The sequence below is a fragment of the Schistocerca serialis genome, chromosome 9, assembly GCF_023864345.2.
Source record: "Schistocerca serialis cubense isolate TAMUIC-IGC-003099 chromosome 9, iqSchSeri2.2, whole genome shotgun sequence".
In the NCBI taxonomy this organism is placed as follows: Eukaryota; Metazoa; Arthropoda; class Insecta; order Orthoptera; family Acrididae; genus Schistocerca; species Schistocerca serialis.
This window is the reverse complement of record NC_064646.1, coordinates 12,799,671-12,814,781: the sequence shown is the minus strand read 5'-3', so window position 1 is coordinate 12,814,781 and position 15,111 is coordinate 12,799,671. Positions and strand designations below refer to the sequence as shown.

The window sequence follows — 15,111 nt, the reverse complement described above, 5'->3', positions numbered from 1 at the left end:
GTGGCAGATTAAAACTGTGTGCCGGACCGAAACTCGAACTCGGGACTTTTGCCTTTCGCGGGCAAGTGCTCTACCACTGAGCTACCCAAGCACGACTCACGGCCGGTACTCACAGCTTTACTTCTGCCAGTACCTCGTCTCCTACCTTCCAAACTTAACAGAAGCTCTCTTGCGAACCTTGCAGAACTAGCACTCCTGAAAGAAAGGCTGTGGCTAAGCCATGTCTCCGCAGTGTCCTTTCTTTCAGGAGTGCTAGTTCTGCAAGGTTTGCAGGAGAGCTTCTGTTAAGTTTGGAAGGTAGGAGAGGAGGTACTGGCAGAAGTAAAGCTGCGAGGACGGGGCGCGAGTCGTGCTTGGGTAGCTCAAGCGTGTTCGGTCAGAGTGTTAGCTACCCTCTGGGTAAAAAAAAGAAAAAAAAAAATCTTAACGCGTGTCGGGCCGGCACACAGTTTTAATCTGCCAGAAAGTTTCTTATCAGCGCATACTGCACTGCAGAATGAAAATCTCATTCTGGATTACGGATTTGTTTCTCCTAGTCATCCGCATTAACTTATATTTTACTAAATTTAGAGCCAATTGCCATTCATCACGCCAAAAAGAAATTTTCTGTAAGTCATCTTGTATTCCCCTACAGCCTTCAAACTTCAACACCTTCCGCCGGCCGAAGTGGCCGTGCGGTTAAAGGCGCTGCAGTCTGGAACCGCAAGACCGCTACGGTCGCAGGTTCGAATCCTGCCTCGGGCATGGATGTTTGTGATGTCCTTAGGTTAGTTAGGTTTAACTAGTTCTAAGTTCTAGGGGACTAATGACCTCAGCAGTTGAGTCCCATAGTGCTCAGAGCCATTTGAACCATTTTTGAACACCTTCCCATACACTACAATATCATCAGCAAACAACCTCCATTGCTGTCCACCCTACTCGCCAGTCTATTTATGTACATAGGAAATAACAGCGGTCCTGTCACACTCCCCTGGTGCGCCACTAACGAAACCCTTGTCTCTGATGCACACTCGTCGTTGAGGACAGCATACTTTCTGTTATTTAAGAAATCTTCGAGCCTCCCACATATCTCTGAACCTGTTCCATACACTGGTACATTCGTTAACAGTCTGCACTGCGTCACCGTGTCAAATGGTTTTCGGATTTTTCAGTTGGAGAGATGTAGGTTCAAATGGCTCTGAGCACTATGGGACTTAACTTCTGAGGTCATCAGTCCCCTAGAACTTAGAACTACTTAAACCTAACTAACCTAAGGACATCACACACATCCATGCGCGAGGCAGGATTCGAACCTACGACCGTAGCGGTCGCGCGGTTCCAGACTGCAGCGCCTAGAACCGTTCGGCCACCCTCGGCCATAAAGAAGTAAGTGCAACAAAATTCGTAGTTACTACGGAGCTAAGTATTATAACAAACTGTGCACATGTGCGGAATGGAAGATGAGGAGATACTGACTTTTAATGAGGTTTTGGAGAAGAGCGCGGTGCCAATCGTCTTTCCAAAGTAGCCATTGCAGTAAAAATAAGGCACCGGATTAGATCAAAGTTCCTACGAACATGACTTTGCTTTGAACACAAAAGACTAAAATGCAAGAGCCATCAACAAGTCGTACCTTACAGCAACAAATTAAGCTCAAAGCAAAATACCTCATGCATATGGTGACGAATACATCCAAAGGAAGCGGATAGATTCTACAGCACGTGGACAAAGAAATTCATACACTGTACATAAATAAGAATTTGAATAGACAAAGGTTTTCTAATGAAAATTGTATCGACATATCTATCAAAGTGAAAATAATTTGTCATGTTATTTGACACAAGAAAATAAAAGACGCAAGGGTACAGTAAAAGGCTCTGTATTTCTCGAGCAAATAAATGTCGGTGTTTTGAAATATTTCAGCGACACTTTTCCCTTTCTTTCAGTTTCCAGCAGTGTGAAGAATCTACCGTAGGCCTACCATCTCTGCAAAGTCCCATTGGAAACGTGAGAACAAGATTCGATTAATCACACCACACACGGAGACATTTAGATAATGATTCTTCCCGCGCTCCATACGTGTACGGAATGGGAAGAAACCCTAGCAACGGGTACGATGCCATGCACTTCACAGTGGTTTCCTGAGTATATATGCATATCTACTATAAATTTTGCTTTGGTCATATAAACTTGGCAAATCCTTAAGCCTACGGCCTTGCCGTAGTGGTAACACCGGTTCCCGTCAGATCACCGATGTTAAGCACTGTCGGGCTTGGTTAGTACTTGGATGGGTGACCGTTCAGGTCTGCCGAGCCCTGTTGACAATCGGGGTGGGGTGCAGTCAGTCCTTGTGGAGCCAGTTGAAGAGCTACTTGATGAGACGTAGCGGCTCCGGTCACGAAAGCTGTCGACGACTGGGAGAGCGGGGTGCTCACCACACCCCACTGCGTATCCACGAGTAGTGACGCCTTCGGCTGAGGATGACACGGCGGTCGGTCGGCTCCATTGGGCCTTCTGAGGCATCTTCTGAGGGAGTTTAGTTCCTTAATTCTCGTAATATTTATCGAATTTTTAAAAGAAGAATGGTCCTTCATTTGTTTCCTTCTTTATTTTAAAGCCTTTTTCGTAAAACATCTCGAGATTGAATTCCAAATTGCATCTAAACTGTTAAAGCTTGTACACAGAAATGTGATATCACTCAAGAATAAAAGATAAAGGTGAAAAACGCAGAAGCTGGTGCGCCTCCACGTGGCAGGGACGGGCAACATCGAGGGTGGCCGGAAGCTAACAAACTTGCGGCCACTCACGATGGCTAAGAGACCAGAAAACCTTGTTGGGTATATCACAAAAGTATTTTTTGTGGTAAAAAAAGGACCAGCCATATACCCACAGGCGGCTGGTTAGCCACCTGGTTTGTTGAAAAATGAAAAACAAAGGTCAAAAATGGCTCTGAGCACTATGTGACTCAACTGCTGAGGTCATTAGTCCCCTAGAACTTAGAACTAGTTAAACCTAACTAACCTAAGGACATCACACACATCCATGCCCGAGGCAGGATTCGAACCTGCGACCGTAGCGGTCTCGCGGTTCCAGACTGCAGCGCCAGAACCGCGCGGCCACTTCGGCCGGCAACAAAGGTCATTCATTCCTCTCAGTTCATAAGCAAAGCTGCACAGTAAACAGCTCTCAAGACACACGCAATTTTTGGCGCCGACGTGTAAACAAAAACGACCACTCGTTTAAGGCGAGACTCAGATCATGATCAGTATGCCGCGGGTGTCGCAGTAGACTCACTTTCCACTAGTAGTCGGTTGAGGCAAGAAAGCAGCTCGTGTAAAAGTGGTTTAAGTTAATAAATGGCTGAATTTACTTTGCTTCTCCTACGCCGGTCCTGCTTTAGGTAAAACCGACACGCTCTCCCCTCGAGTGAAAGCCATGCGTGTGCAGGATGCTCGCTAAAACTTCTCAAGTTTTACACAGAACCCGATACTCGGAGCCCCGGGAACTGGGACACAGGAAGCGTAATTCGAATAGAGAGAGTGAGTTGGTGTGTGTGTGTGTGTGTGTGTGTGTGTGTGGTCTCGCACATAGCAGGTAGTGTGCGTGTGTTTGGCTACGCGGGACAGTACGGGCGCGCCCGTCTGCGCATGCGTATTTGCTTGCAGTGTGGCGCGGGGGTGGAGAGGCGCGGCGCGGCGCGTCTGCAGAAGGTTCGGGTCGGCGGTCGGCGGCTGGTGGCGGCCGAGGTCCATGACCGGAGCACAAAGCGGCGCACGCACGTGCGTAGCGCGGAGCCGCTGCCGGGCTGCGTGCGTTGCCCCCGCGGCCACCCGCCAATTACTCCAGCTCCGGCTCCGGCTTAAGGGGGAGCGCGCCCAAACACCCCGCGGCCGCGGCCGGAACACTTTCCCTTCCGTTGCTGAAGCTATCGGCACACGGCAAGAGTCAGCTAACGCTCACGTGTGGCCCTCTACGATTTGTCAATTCCCGCTGTTTCGCGCTGAGGAGCCATTTCCTCACGTTAAAGACAAAGTACACTACATCTACATTTAAACTCCGCAAGCCACCCAACGGTGTGTGGCGGAGGGCACTTTACGTGCCACTGTCATTACCTCCCTTTCCTGTTCCAGTCGCGTGTGGTTCGCGGGAAGAACGACTGCCGGAAAGCCTCCGTGCGCGCTCGAATCTCTCTAATTTTACGTTCGTGATCTCCTCGGGAGGTATAAGTAGGAGGAAGCAATATATTCGATACCTCATCCAGAAACACACCCTCTCGAAACCTGTACAGCAAGCTACACCGTGATGCAGAGCGCCTCTCTTGCAGAGTCTGCCACTTGAGTTTGCTAAACATCTCCGTAACGCTATCACGGTTACCAAATAACCCTGTGACCAAACGCGCCGCTCTTCTTTGGATCTTCTCTATCTCCTCTGTCAACCCGACCTGGTACGGATCCCACACTGATGAGCAATACTCAAGTATAGGTCGAACGAGTGTTTTGTAAGCCACCTCCTTTGTTGATGGACTACATTTTCTATGGACTCTCCCAATGAATCTCAACCTGGTACCCACCTTACCAACAATTAATTTTATATGATCATTCCACTTCAAATCGTTCCGCACGCATACTCCCAGATATTTTACAGAAGTAACTGCTACCAGTGTTTGTTCCGCTATCATATAATCATACAATAAAGGATCCTTCTTTCTATGTATTCGCAATACATTACATTTGTCTATGTTAAGGGTCAATTGCCACTCCCTGCACCAAGTGCCTATCCGCTGCAGATCTTCCTGCATTTCGCTACAATTTTCTAATGCTGCAACTTCTCTGTATATTACAGCATCACCCGCGAAAAGCCGCATGGAACTTCCGACACTATCTACTAGGTCATTTATATATATTGTGAAAAGCAATGGTCCCATAAGACTCCCCTGTGGCACGCCAGAGGTTACTTTAACGTCTGTAGACGTCTCTCCATTGAGAACACCATGCTGTGGTCTGTTTGCTAAAAACTCTTCAATCCAGCCACACAGCTGGTCTGATATTCCGTAGGCCGTTTTATCAGGCGACAGTGCGTAACTGTATCGAACACCTGCGGGAAAAGACGACGTAGATTTTGATCTGATGATGAGATATGCCACTTGGGGTGTGGTTGCAACGTCGTCCACCACCAAATAGCGTAGTGGCATAGCTAACGGAGCACCATCTGCACGTACCCTTTAGTAGGGAATGCTCACAGCCAGAAAGCTCAGTATGATGCAAACGTGTGAAGCAGGCAATCATGCCACGGATACGCACTCGTGCTTCCGAAAGCCAACTGAGAGAGTTTGGAAGGGGTCAAATCGTTGAATTCCGAGTGGCGGGATGGTACTTTCGGAGGACAGCAACATAAGTTGGACGTGCTGTGACAGTAGTGCAACAATGCTGGTATCAACTCTAGAATGAAATTTTCACTCTACAGAGGAGTGTACGCTGATATGAAACTTCCTGGCAGATTAAAACTGGGTGCCGGACCGAGACTCGAACTCGGGACCTTTGCCTTTCGCGGGCAAGTGCTCTACCAAGCCCGCGAAAGGCAAAGGTCCCGAGTTCGAGTCTCGGTCCGGCATACAGTTTTAATTTGCCAGGAAGTTTCATATCAGCGTACACCCCGCTGTAGAGTGAAAATTTCATTCTAGAAACGTCCCCCAGGCTATGGCTAAGCCATGTCTCCGCAATATCCTTTCTTCCAGGAGTGCTAGTTCTGCAAGGTTCGCAGGAGAGCTTCTGTGAAGTTTGGAAGGTAGGAGACGAGGTACTGGCGGAACTAAAGCTGTGAGGACGGGTCGTGAGTCGTGCTTGGGTAGCTCAGTTGGTAGAGCACTTGCGTGCGAAAGGCAAAGGTCCCGAGTTCGAGTCTCGGTCGGCGACACAGTTTTAATCTGCCAGGAAGTTTCATGCTGGTATCAGTAGTCACGCCAACATTCTCACACCCGTAGATGGGGTTCTCGATGTCCACGCTGCACAGTCTCCCGCCAGGATAGTCATATTGTAAGGGAAGCAGTGGCAGATCGTACAGTTACCACAACACAGATGAGAATTTCTGAGCCCAGACGCATCAACACGAACTGTTGCAAACCGGTTATTAGCAATGGGACTACGGGAACGCACACCTATAGCCCGGTTTACTCTCACGGCACACCACTGTGCACGGCTTAACTGGTGCCGTCAAAGCATGACCTGGAATATGGATGTGCGCGTACCATCTAGACCAGGTGAGTGCTGTCTCGCAGAGTGCATTCATTCAAGACACACTGAGCCCACCTCGAGCCTTATGGTCTGGGGAGTGGTAAGCTACAACTCTCGTTCGCCTGTGGTGTTTCTGGAGCGGACGCTAACTAGCGCTCGGTACGTGCAGAATGTCATTGGACCCATTCTTTAGACGTTCTTGGAACAAGAAGGGGGTGTGGTATTCCAACAGGATAATGCTCGCCCACACACTGTCCGTGAAACTCAGTATGCTCTGGCCAGCAGGATCTCCGGACTGTCTGCAGTCGAGCACGTGTGGATTATGATGGGACGAGAAGTGACTGGTACTCTTGCAGAGCTACGTGAGCAGTTCGATCACGTGTGGCATAACGTATCCAAGGACTGTATTCGCCATCTAGATGCTAGAGTTAGGGCCTGCGCCGCGTGGGATTAGCCGAGCGATCTTAGGCGCTGCAGTCATGGACTGTGCGGCTGGTCCCGGCGGAGGTTCGAGTCCTCCCTCGGGCATGGGTGTGTGTGTGTTTGTCCTTAGTATAATTTAGGTTCAGTATTGTGTAAGCTTAGGGACTGACGACCTTAGCAGTTAAGTCCCATAAGATTTCACACACTTTTGAACATTTGAAGTTAGGGCCTGCATTGCCGCCCATGGAGGCTACACCACGCACTAATATGGGTGTTTCATCACGGGTCGATACCTGGTACCTCAGAACCGCTTGTGCTATTGATCTGTAAAATGTAATCATTTCATGTACTCCGTATCCACTATGGCAACAATAAGTCTTGAGTGAACTGGAAACCTGTTAAAGAGTGTACTAATCTTTTACCGCGAGTGTAAGTTCTGTGACATTTCAGTAGCGTGCCACGTAAAGAAGAATCAATAGGAAGCAAGAAGGCTTCCTACGTCAAAAGCAGGAAACAAAACGCTATACTGTGTTTGAAGTTTTAGGCAGAAACCCATACTGACTGGGTTTTATGTTAAGTATGCCATTTCTAAGAACCAGCACATTGGACGCCTCTAGAAGGAATTTTTATCGGTACGATTTGTTGTAATAAAATGACGGATGACGCCATATTGGTGGTTAAAGAATTTTTGTGTTTGTTTTCGCGTTATATCTCGCTTGTTATGAGAGGAAGCTGTTTTAAGGCAATGGCCCTTTAAAGATTCATGAAAACGTGTCGTTGTTATTAGGTCTTATTATAAATAAATGTCAATTAGTAAAATATCGCTGACTGAAGAAGACTCTAACATGAATTACGAGCTCACTAATTTGGAGTAGGTATTAAAATCCACGGAGAAGAAATAAAAACGTTGAGGTTCGCCGATGACATTGTAATTCTGTCAGAGACAGCAAAGGACTTGGAAGAGCAGTTGAACGGAATGGACAGTGTCTTGAAAGGAGGATATAAGATGAACATCAACAAAAGCAAAGCGAGGATAATGGAATGTAGTCGAATTAAGTCGGGTGATGCTGAGGGAATTAGATTAGTACATGAGACACTTTAAGGTAGTAAAGGAGTTTTGCTGTTTGGGGAGCAAAATAACTGATGATGGTCGAAGTAGAGAGGATATAAAATGTAGACTGGCAATGGCAAGGAAAGCGTTTCTGAAGAAGAGAAATTTGTTAACATCGAGTATTGATGTAAGTGTTAGGAAGTCGTTTCTGAGAGTATTTGTATGGAGTGTAGCCATGTATGGAAGTGAAACGTGGACGATAAGTAGTTTGGACAAGAAGAGAATAGAAACTTTCGAAATGCGGTGCTACAGAAGAATGCTGAAGATTAGATGGGTAGATCACATAACTAATGAGGAGGTATTGAATAGAATTGGGGAGAATTGGATTGGGGAGAAGAGGAGTTTGTGGCACAACTTGACTAGAAGTAGGTATCGGTTGGTAGGACACGTTCTGAGGCATCAAGGGATACCAATTTAGCATTGGAGGGCAGCGTGGTGGGTAAAAATCGTAGAGGGAGACCAAGAGATGAATACACTAAGCCGATTCAGAAGGATGTAGGCTGCAGTAGTTACTGGGAGATGAAGAAGCTTGCACAGGATAGAGTAACATGGAGAGCTGCATCAAACCAGTCTCAGGACTGAAGACCACAACAACAACAACAGTTCGAGATTTTCGGTACAGCGTAGTTGGTTAAGGCGCCGCGTTGCAGTAGTGAGGGTGAAAGGGTAGAGAGTTGGCATCCAGATGTATACAAAAAGGTTGTAGGAGTTTCCTATGAAAGAAATACAATTAATTTCTGTAATATTTGATGTTATATGAACGTAAGTGCGCTCTCTGTGAGAGTGAGTTTGTTCGATTTGGTGAACTTTTACCAGCTAATGTTCGCACTGAGTGGACATATATCTTTCATTTTTGTCCTTTCACACGTTCACGGGTATTGAAGCTTTTATTTATGAAAACCACAAACAGACCAACATGACTAGCGTTTGGTCAAGAAAGGAAATGCGTTTTTCAATAGAGCTAGTGTAGGTATCCCGCGCGCTCATTTTCGTGAACAAACTGTATGGTACGCAAGCCGAAGAAAGCCGACAACCGCCGCCATAGAGCGCTGAGAGCACAGGCTGGCATTAGCCAGTGAATGCCGTATGGCGGCGGAGCTGCGTCTCGTGATGCTGCACACCCCGTCTGCATGCACGTCGACGCCGGCTGCTTCGTCCCGCCTGCCGACGGCTTAAGTTACGTGATGCAGTTCACCTGGTGCGGATCCAAAGGGAAGGGGGCAGGGTCATCTCACTCTCCCCACCCCCTCCCTCATGAAGAACATTTCAGTAAAAAGCAGTTATTATTTAAGTAATCAAATATTGCGTCAGTTACGTTTTGCGTAACACGACGCGTTTCAGGAACTTCGTGAACCTGTCGTGCTACACCACACGTAAACGGGACAGTACTTTATTATTTAAATCGTAATTGACACAATTACCAGGCTGCCGATAAACGGCGTTTATGATGAACTACCCACTGAACGAAGGACTGATGACGTCACTGTTGACTCCCTTGTCCTTCTGCCCCTTCAAACCAACCAAGCAACTAACTAACCACGTGGATGTGGTTGCACCTGACCACCTGCTGAATACATACCAGCCAGGAAACGGCGCACATTCATACCGAGCCCGTACGGTCTGTCAGAAACAATGCTGACACAGTTCGTGAGACCACAGGTAGAAACGAAAAAAGCACAGGAATCTGAGTTAGGGAAGGAAGAAAGAGAAATACCCTCCACAGAAACGGAAAAAAAGTTAGACCGAGTCTTCCACATGGAGGCAGAAACGTCTGGAGCAAATGACATTACCGTTATTTACACGCTTGCATAGACATAATCTCATAGACATAATCTCAGACTTCTGTTCAGAACCGCGGTGCTTACAAGGGGAAGGTCTCAGACATGCCAGACCTATTGGACTCATATTTGGCAGGTCGCTTGTGTACAACGTAAAATGAAACAACTTTTTGTATGTCCATCCTTTTGATTGGAGGTTTGAGGGACTTCGGCTGTTCACTTTCGTAATAAGATGGAAAACCTACAGCCGTCCTTACGATGTTATTTATTACGTGGCTAAAGGTTTCGTTGTTTCAGGGCACTATTTTCAAGCCTTAACTGACGCTGAGGGGGTCAACTTCAATTGTATACACCATTCATCAGTGGCCAACATATATGAACTGGTTTTCGCAGACTACCTGTAACAACGATGTTGTGTCTCCAACTAAAAACTGATTCAAGTCAGTTGGTAGTTGATGGCTGGAGACACAACATCATCTACATCTACGTGATTACTCTGCTACTCACAATAAAGTGCCTGGCAGAGAGTTCAATGAACCATCTTCAAGCTGTCTCTCTACCGGTCCCACTCTCGAACGGCGCGCGGGAAAAACGAACACTTAAATTTTTCTGTGCGAGCCCTGATTTCTCTTATTTTATCGCGATGATCATTTCTCCTTACGTAAGTGGGTGCCAACAGAACGTTTTCGCAATCTGAGGAGAAAACCGGTGGTCTCAGTCAGTCAACAGACGAGGTCGGCCTGTACGCTTTTATGCTGTACATGTCCCTTCACGTTTCCACTTCAGTACGACATCGGAAACGATGGACCTAGGAGTGTGGAAATCTCTCGTACAGACGTGTGGCACAAGTGACACCCAATCACCTGGCCACGTTCGAAGTCCGTGAGTCCCGCGGAGCGGCACATTCTGCTCTCTCACGATGCTAATGACTACTGATATGAAGTACCTGGCAGCACAATGCACCTAATATGAAAAACGTATATTTTTGGGGGTTTCCGGATACTTTTGATCACATAGTGTATATTACTCTGCAATTTTGTGTTTATTCCATCATATTATCGCAAATCGCAATGAAGAACGAGCTCCCACAGACAAGCGTTTCTGGCGTACTGGCGTAGCAATGATGATCCTTATACAACAGTTGAAGATCATTTTGCATTCGCGCGGCTCCCGCAGAGAATTAAATGTAGCAGTGAAACTGCTATGACGGACAGACGTGTTCTTGTGGGAACGATTGTCCTGTTAGTCTTTAGTATTGTTTTATAAAGCCGCACGCTACACGTCGTGCTTTTTCGGAAGACTTGCCGTCTCTTTGGTTTGTAAGCGGTGGTGTCCTTCGTAATGCAACAAGTGGCGTTATCGGACAACGCGACCACAAAAAAACTTTTCTGCACGAAACCATAGAAAAGTTAAATTGAAAACGGATGGAGTGATTATTGAAAAGTAGTCGTGCGTTAACTGCAGGCGCTAAGAGAAAACTTTAAACTTACCGTGTTGGCATATTTCAGCTGCGTACTGATTATCGGGTTAGCAGTGTGGTTTATCCAAGTACTTGCACTTCGGAATTAAGTGCCTGATTTATAGCGCAGGGCAACACTCTGCAACCTTCGATTGAAGCTATCTTATCGCTAGTTCATCACGTGATTTGTGTATCTCTACACGCAGAGTTTTTGAGTTGGTTCTCGGACCTCTTCATTCACACATTATATTAACTTTACATAAATTTTGCTGTCCGCGTAGATTGCATATAATTCTGCTGTTGTGGCCGTTTTCGGTTCCTCCGAACTATTTACTGGTCTGATTACGTCGGCTACAAGAGTATCCGGCTAAGTTTACAAACAGTATGTATTGTACATCGTACAACAAAACGTTAGTGTGGTAGTATTCGGGTTGTTAACATTATTATCTGCACGCATTGTTCCGAGATGTAGCATGCGCATTACTTATGCAGACTGGCAGGTTACTCTTTTAGCCGACTTACTCTGATCCGAAGTTGGTTCTCTGGAACCAAAAACCTTCCGCACCATTCTTCGATCTTTGTCTTTTCCTGCTTCTCTTCAACACATCAGACATTTCGTCCCATTGGAAATTACAAAAGGCTTTTTCTATGTCTGCGAAACATTTGTATGCAGTTAAATTCATTTCCAGTAGTCTCCATAACTTGATTTTAGAGCTGGTATTGCTTCCCTGGTTTCCCCGTCTAAGATATTTATACTGGAATATTTCAAAATACGCAGTAAGCATCAACGGAGTTGTGACGTGCAGAAAATAGCTCTATAAACGGTGGAGTCGTTGACACGCACACTCAGACAGTCGGATCACGCTGACAGGACACGCTAGCCTTAATTGCCGGGCTCCCATTAAGTTTCTGCGGCTGAGCCAGCATTTCGCCGAAACTGCATTGCAACCATTGTTCTTTTGTCTCCACACGTGACTCACCTCGGCAGGACCCCTGCTTGCTGTTCTCCACGGCCGCAAATGAGACTTCTCGTGTGGCCCAAGAGCAAATACCTCGGTAGCTCATAATAATGAAATAAAGAAGGAGAAATCAATCCAGGCAGATCCCACCAATTGTGATGGCTCGGAGGTACTGCGTTGTATTTCGTCGCTCAGCGATTGGAATTATATCGTGTGAGATATACGAGGGACGTGCACCGTATACACAAAAAGAAGCGCGTTGAGGGTTCATTGCTTCATGTAGCTCCGTTAAAGAAAAGCTGAAAAATCTTACGTATTATGTAGGATGTATTTTATATTCCCCCTGGCTCATCCCAGAACCCCTCCACAAGCCCGAATTTTTCTAGTCATTATGGCCGCACACCTTTTGCTGGTGGAATGGAACGGGTAGACAATACAGCCTCTACCATATACTCTAATGGTAGCTTGCTGAGAATAGATGTAGAATTAGAGCTAATATTGGTACTTATCCATTGTGATCGACTTAGGACCCCGCGACTGTTTGTAATATGAAATATAACTATATTTAGTTATGACCAGCTGATTACGAAATATTTGTTTATTTTCGTAAACCAGTTTTCGAGTCCTCCTAGGCTCATCTTCAATTCAGGGGTGTGAGAATATGTAAACTCCTGCTTTCCCCATTCGGACAGGTACCTGAAAAGGTTCGAAAACTACTTCATCAAAGTAAAGAAATATTTGGTATGGCCGCATTTGGTGAAACTGTGGTGTGTTATATTTGGTACAGGTTTGTGCACTCCCCAAGAATGTTCGTAGCCCCGAAGACAGTGATCACACTGATCTGTGGTGTCAATTCGCGAACTTCGTGTCTCGGAATTCTAACATATATTCCGTTATGGAATTTGTTGTCGATAATATTGATTCGTTCTGCAGAAACTGCAACATTCATTCAGTGAATACTAGACGGCAAAACGATGTACAGTCGAGCAACTCCTTCCTCAAATATCGTACAGAAAGATGTGCGCTGTTCAGCAGGTTTCATTTTCAGTACACTTCCAGAAGAGCTAAAAAGAAAATTGAATAATAAACCCACAGTATTCAATTGCAAGATGAAAGGTTTCCTTCCTCGTTTTCTGTACACATGTAGTAGCAGTTAAGAATAAACCTCTGTAATGTATTATTTATTCGTAAATTCGCTCACAATTCCTGCGTGTTTCACTAATGCTTCAATTAACTTGATAATAAATTTTTGAATTAAAATGAAATGTCGGGTGGCTAGAGCCTCCCGTCGAGTAGACCGGTCGCCTGGGGCAAGTCTTTCTAGTTGACGCCACTGCGGCGAATTGCGGGTCGCTAGGGATGATATGACGATGAAGACAGTGTGGCGTCACCGCCAGACACCACACTTGCTAGGTGGTAGCCTTTAAATCGGCCGCGGTCCATTAGTATACGTCGGACCCGCGTGTCGCCACTATCAGTGATTGCAGACCGAGCGCCGCCACACGGCAGGTCTAGTCTAGAGAGACTCCCTAGCACTCGTCCCAGTTGTACAGCCGACTTTGCTAGCGATGGTTCACTGTCTACATACGCTCTCATTTGCAGAGACGACAGTTTAGCATAGCCTTCAGCTACGTCATTTGCTACGACCTAGCAAGGCGCCCTATTCAGTTACTAGAAGCCATATTCTTCAAGAAGGTATTCTGAACAGATAATATTGTGACTCACGTACGGTCAAGAGCGACGTTCATCATTAATGGATTAAAGTTACGTATCAAACTAATTACGTCCGCTTCCAGACCTCACGTCAGTATAGTTCTTCCCTCCTCACGCCAGCCTGCGTGAGCTAAAACGCGTACATTTTGGCCTCCACTCGTAACACGGTGTTGGCTCTTCTGCTAACACAGAAGACAACACAACACCCAGTCCCTGAGCGAAGAAAACCTCCGACCCAGGCGGGAATGGAACCCAGGCCCCTTTGCATAGCATTTTGCCGCGCTGACCACTTTTTTTCTTTTCTTTTCTTTTTTTTCTGGTTGAACTCTTTTTGTTCTATATTGTTCGTTGAATTTGTTCGGGGCGGAATTCCGATGACATCCGTCTAGGTTCTTCGTTGATCCTTTCACTCAGTTTTTGTTTTTTGTTTTGTTTTTGTTACAGAGGGTAGTTAATCCTCTTACCGAACACGCTGAGCTACCGTGCCGGCACCATTCAGCTACCGAGGCGGACAATTTTCGAATCAACCTTACGTAAATTAAGTGCTGACTCATTTCATCACTAAGCAACTTTGGCTCGCATGGAACCTGATGAATAAATGAAATGAAATAAATGAAATAATTTGCGAAATGCCATGTAGATATCTCTGTACTCTAGACGACTGGTTGCAATTTTAAGGGGGGTAGGACGTCAAACGGGCCGACTTGGAACAGGAGAGGCACCACAGGACATTTTATTTTCTACTGTCTATACTCTTACAAATAAATTCATAAAACTTTGTCAGAATGACCAGGAAAGATTCGGGATTCACACTCATAGCAGTGGAAGTTCAAAAACATAACAAAATAAATTTGTTTACATGTGAAACTTAATCATTTTTTCGCTTACTATTGGCTGCATTTGTTGCTATAGGTACATTTTTCTTCACAAGTAAGAGAGATTCTTTGATGACTTTTGCACAGCATACAAACCATACTTACAAGTGTATGAAACTCTAGAATTTTCCAAATCTATTAAAAACTGTGGTAAAAATTGAGATAACTAACTACAAAATTAGATTTTTTCTAAACATAAATTTAAAAGGTAACAGCTCATTCAGTTTTTCATAAATTAAATAGATTCTAGAGTTTCAGACACCTGTAAGTACGGTTTGTATGCTGTGCAAAATTCATCGAATAGTCTCTCTTACTTATGAAGAAAAGTGTACCTATAGCAACAAATGCAGGCAATAGTAAGTGAAAAAAAAATTATTTTGTAATGTTTTTGAACTTCCGCTGCTACGAGTGTGAATCATGAATCCTTCGTGGTCATGCTGACAAAGTTTTATGAATTTACTTGCAAAATTATAGACAGTGGAAATTAAAATGTCCTGTGGTGCCTCTCCTGTTCCAAGTCGGCCCGTTTGACGTCCTACCCCCCCCCCCCCCCTAACCACCCCCGTCCCCTTAAGTGACTCTGC

At 45.6% G+C, this 15,111-nt stretch overlaps 1 protein-coding gene and 1 pseudogene across 1 annotated transcript in view; one reads left to right on the top strand and one right to left on the bottom strand.

Moving 5' to 3' along the window:
* The window catches only part of LOC126418738 (uncharacterized), a 264,483-nt gene that overhangs the window by 66,200 nt on the left and 183,172 nt on the right, over nt 1–15,111 (bottom strand). The window lies entirely within an intron of this gene.
* Nucleotides 2,185–2,303, top strand: LOC126420128 (5S ribosomal RNA; annotated as a pseudogene).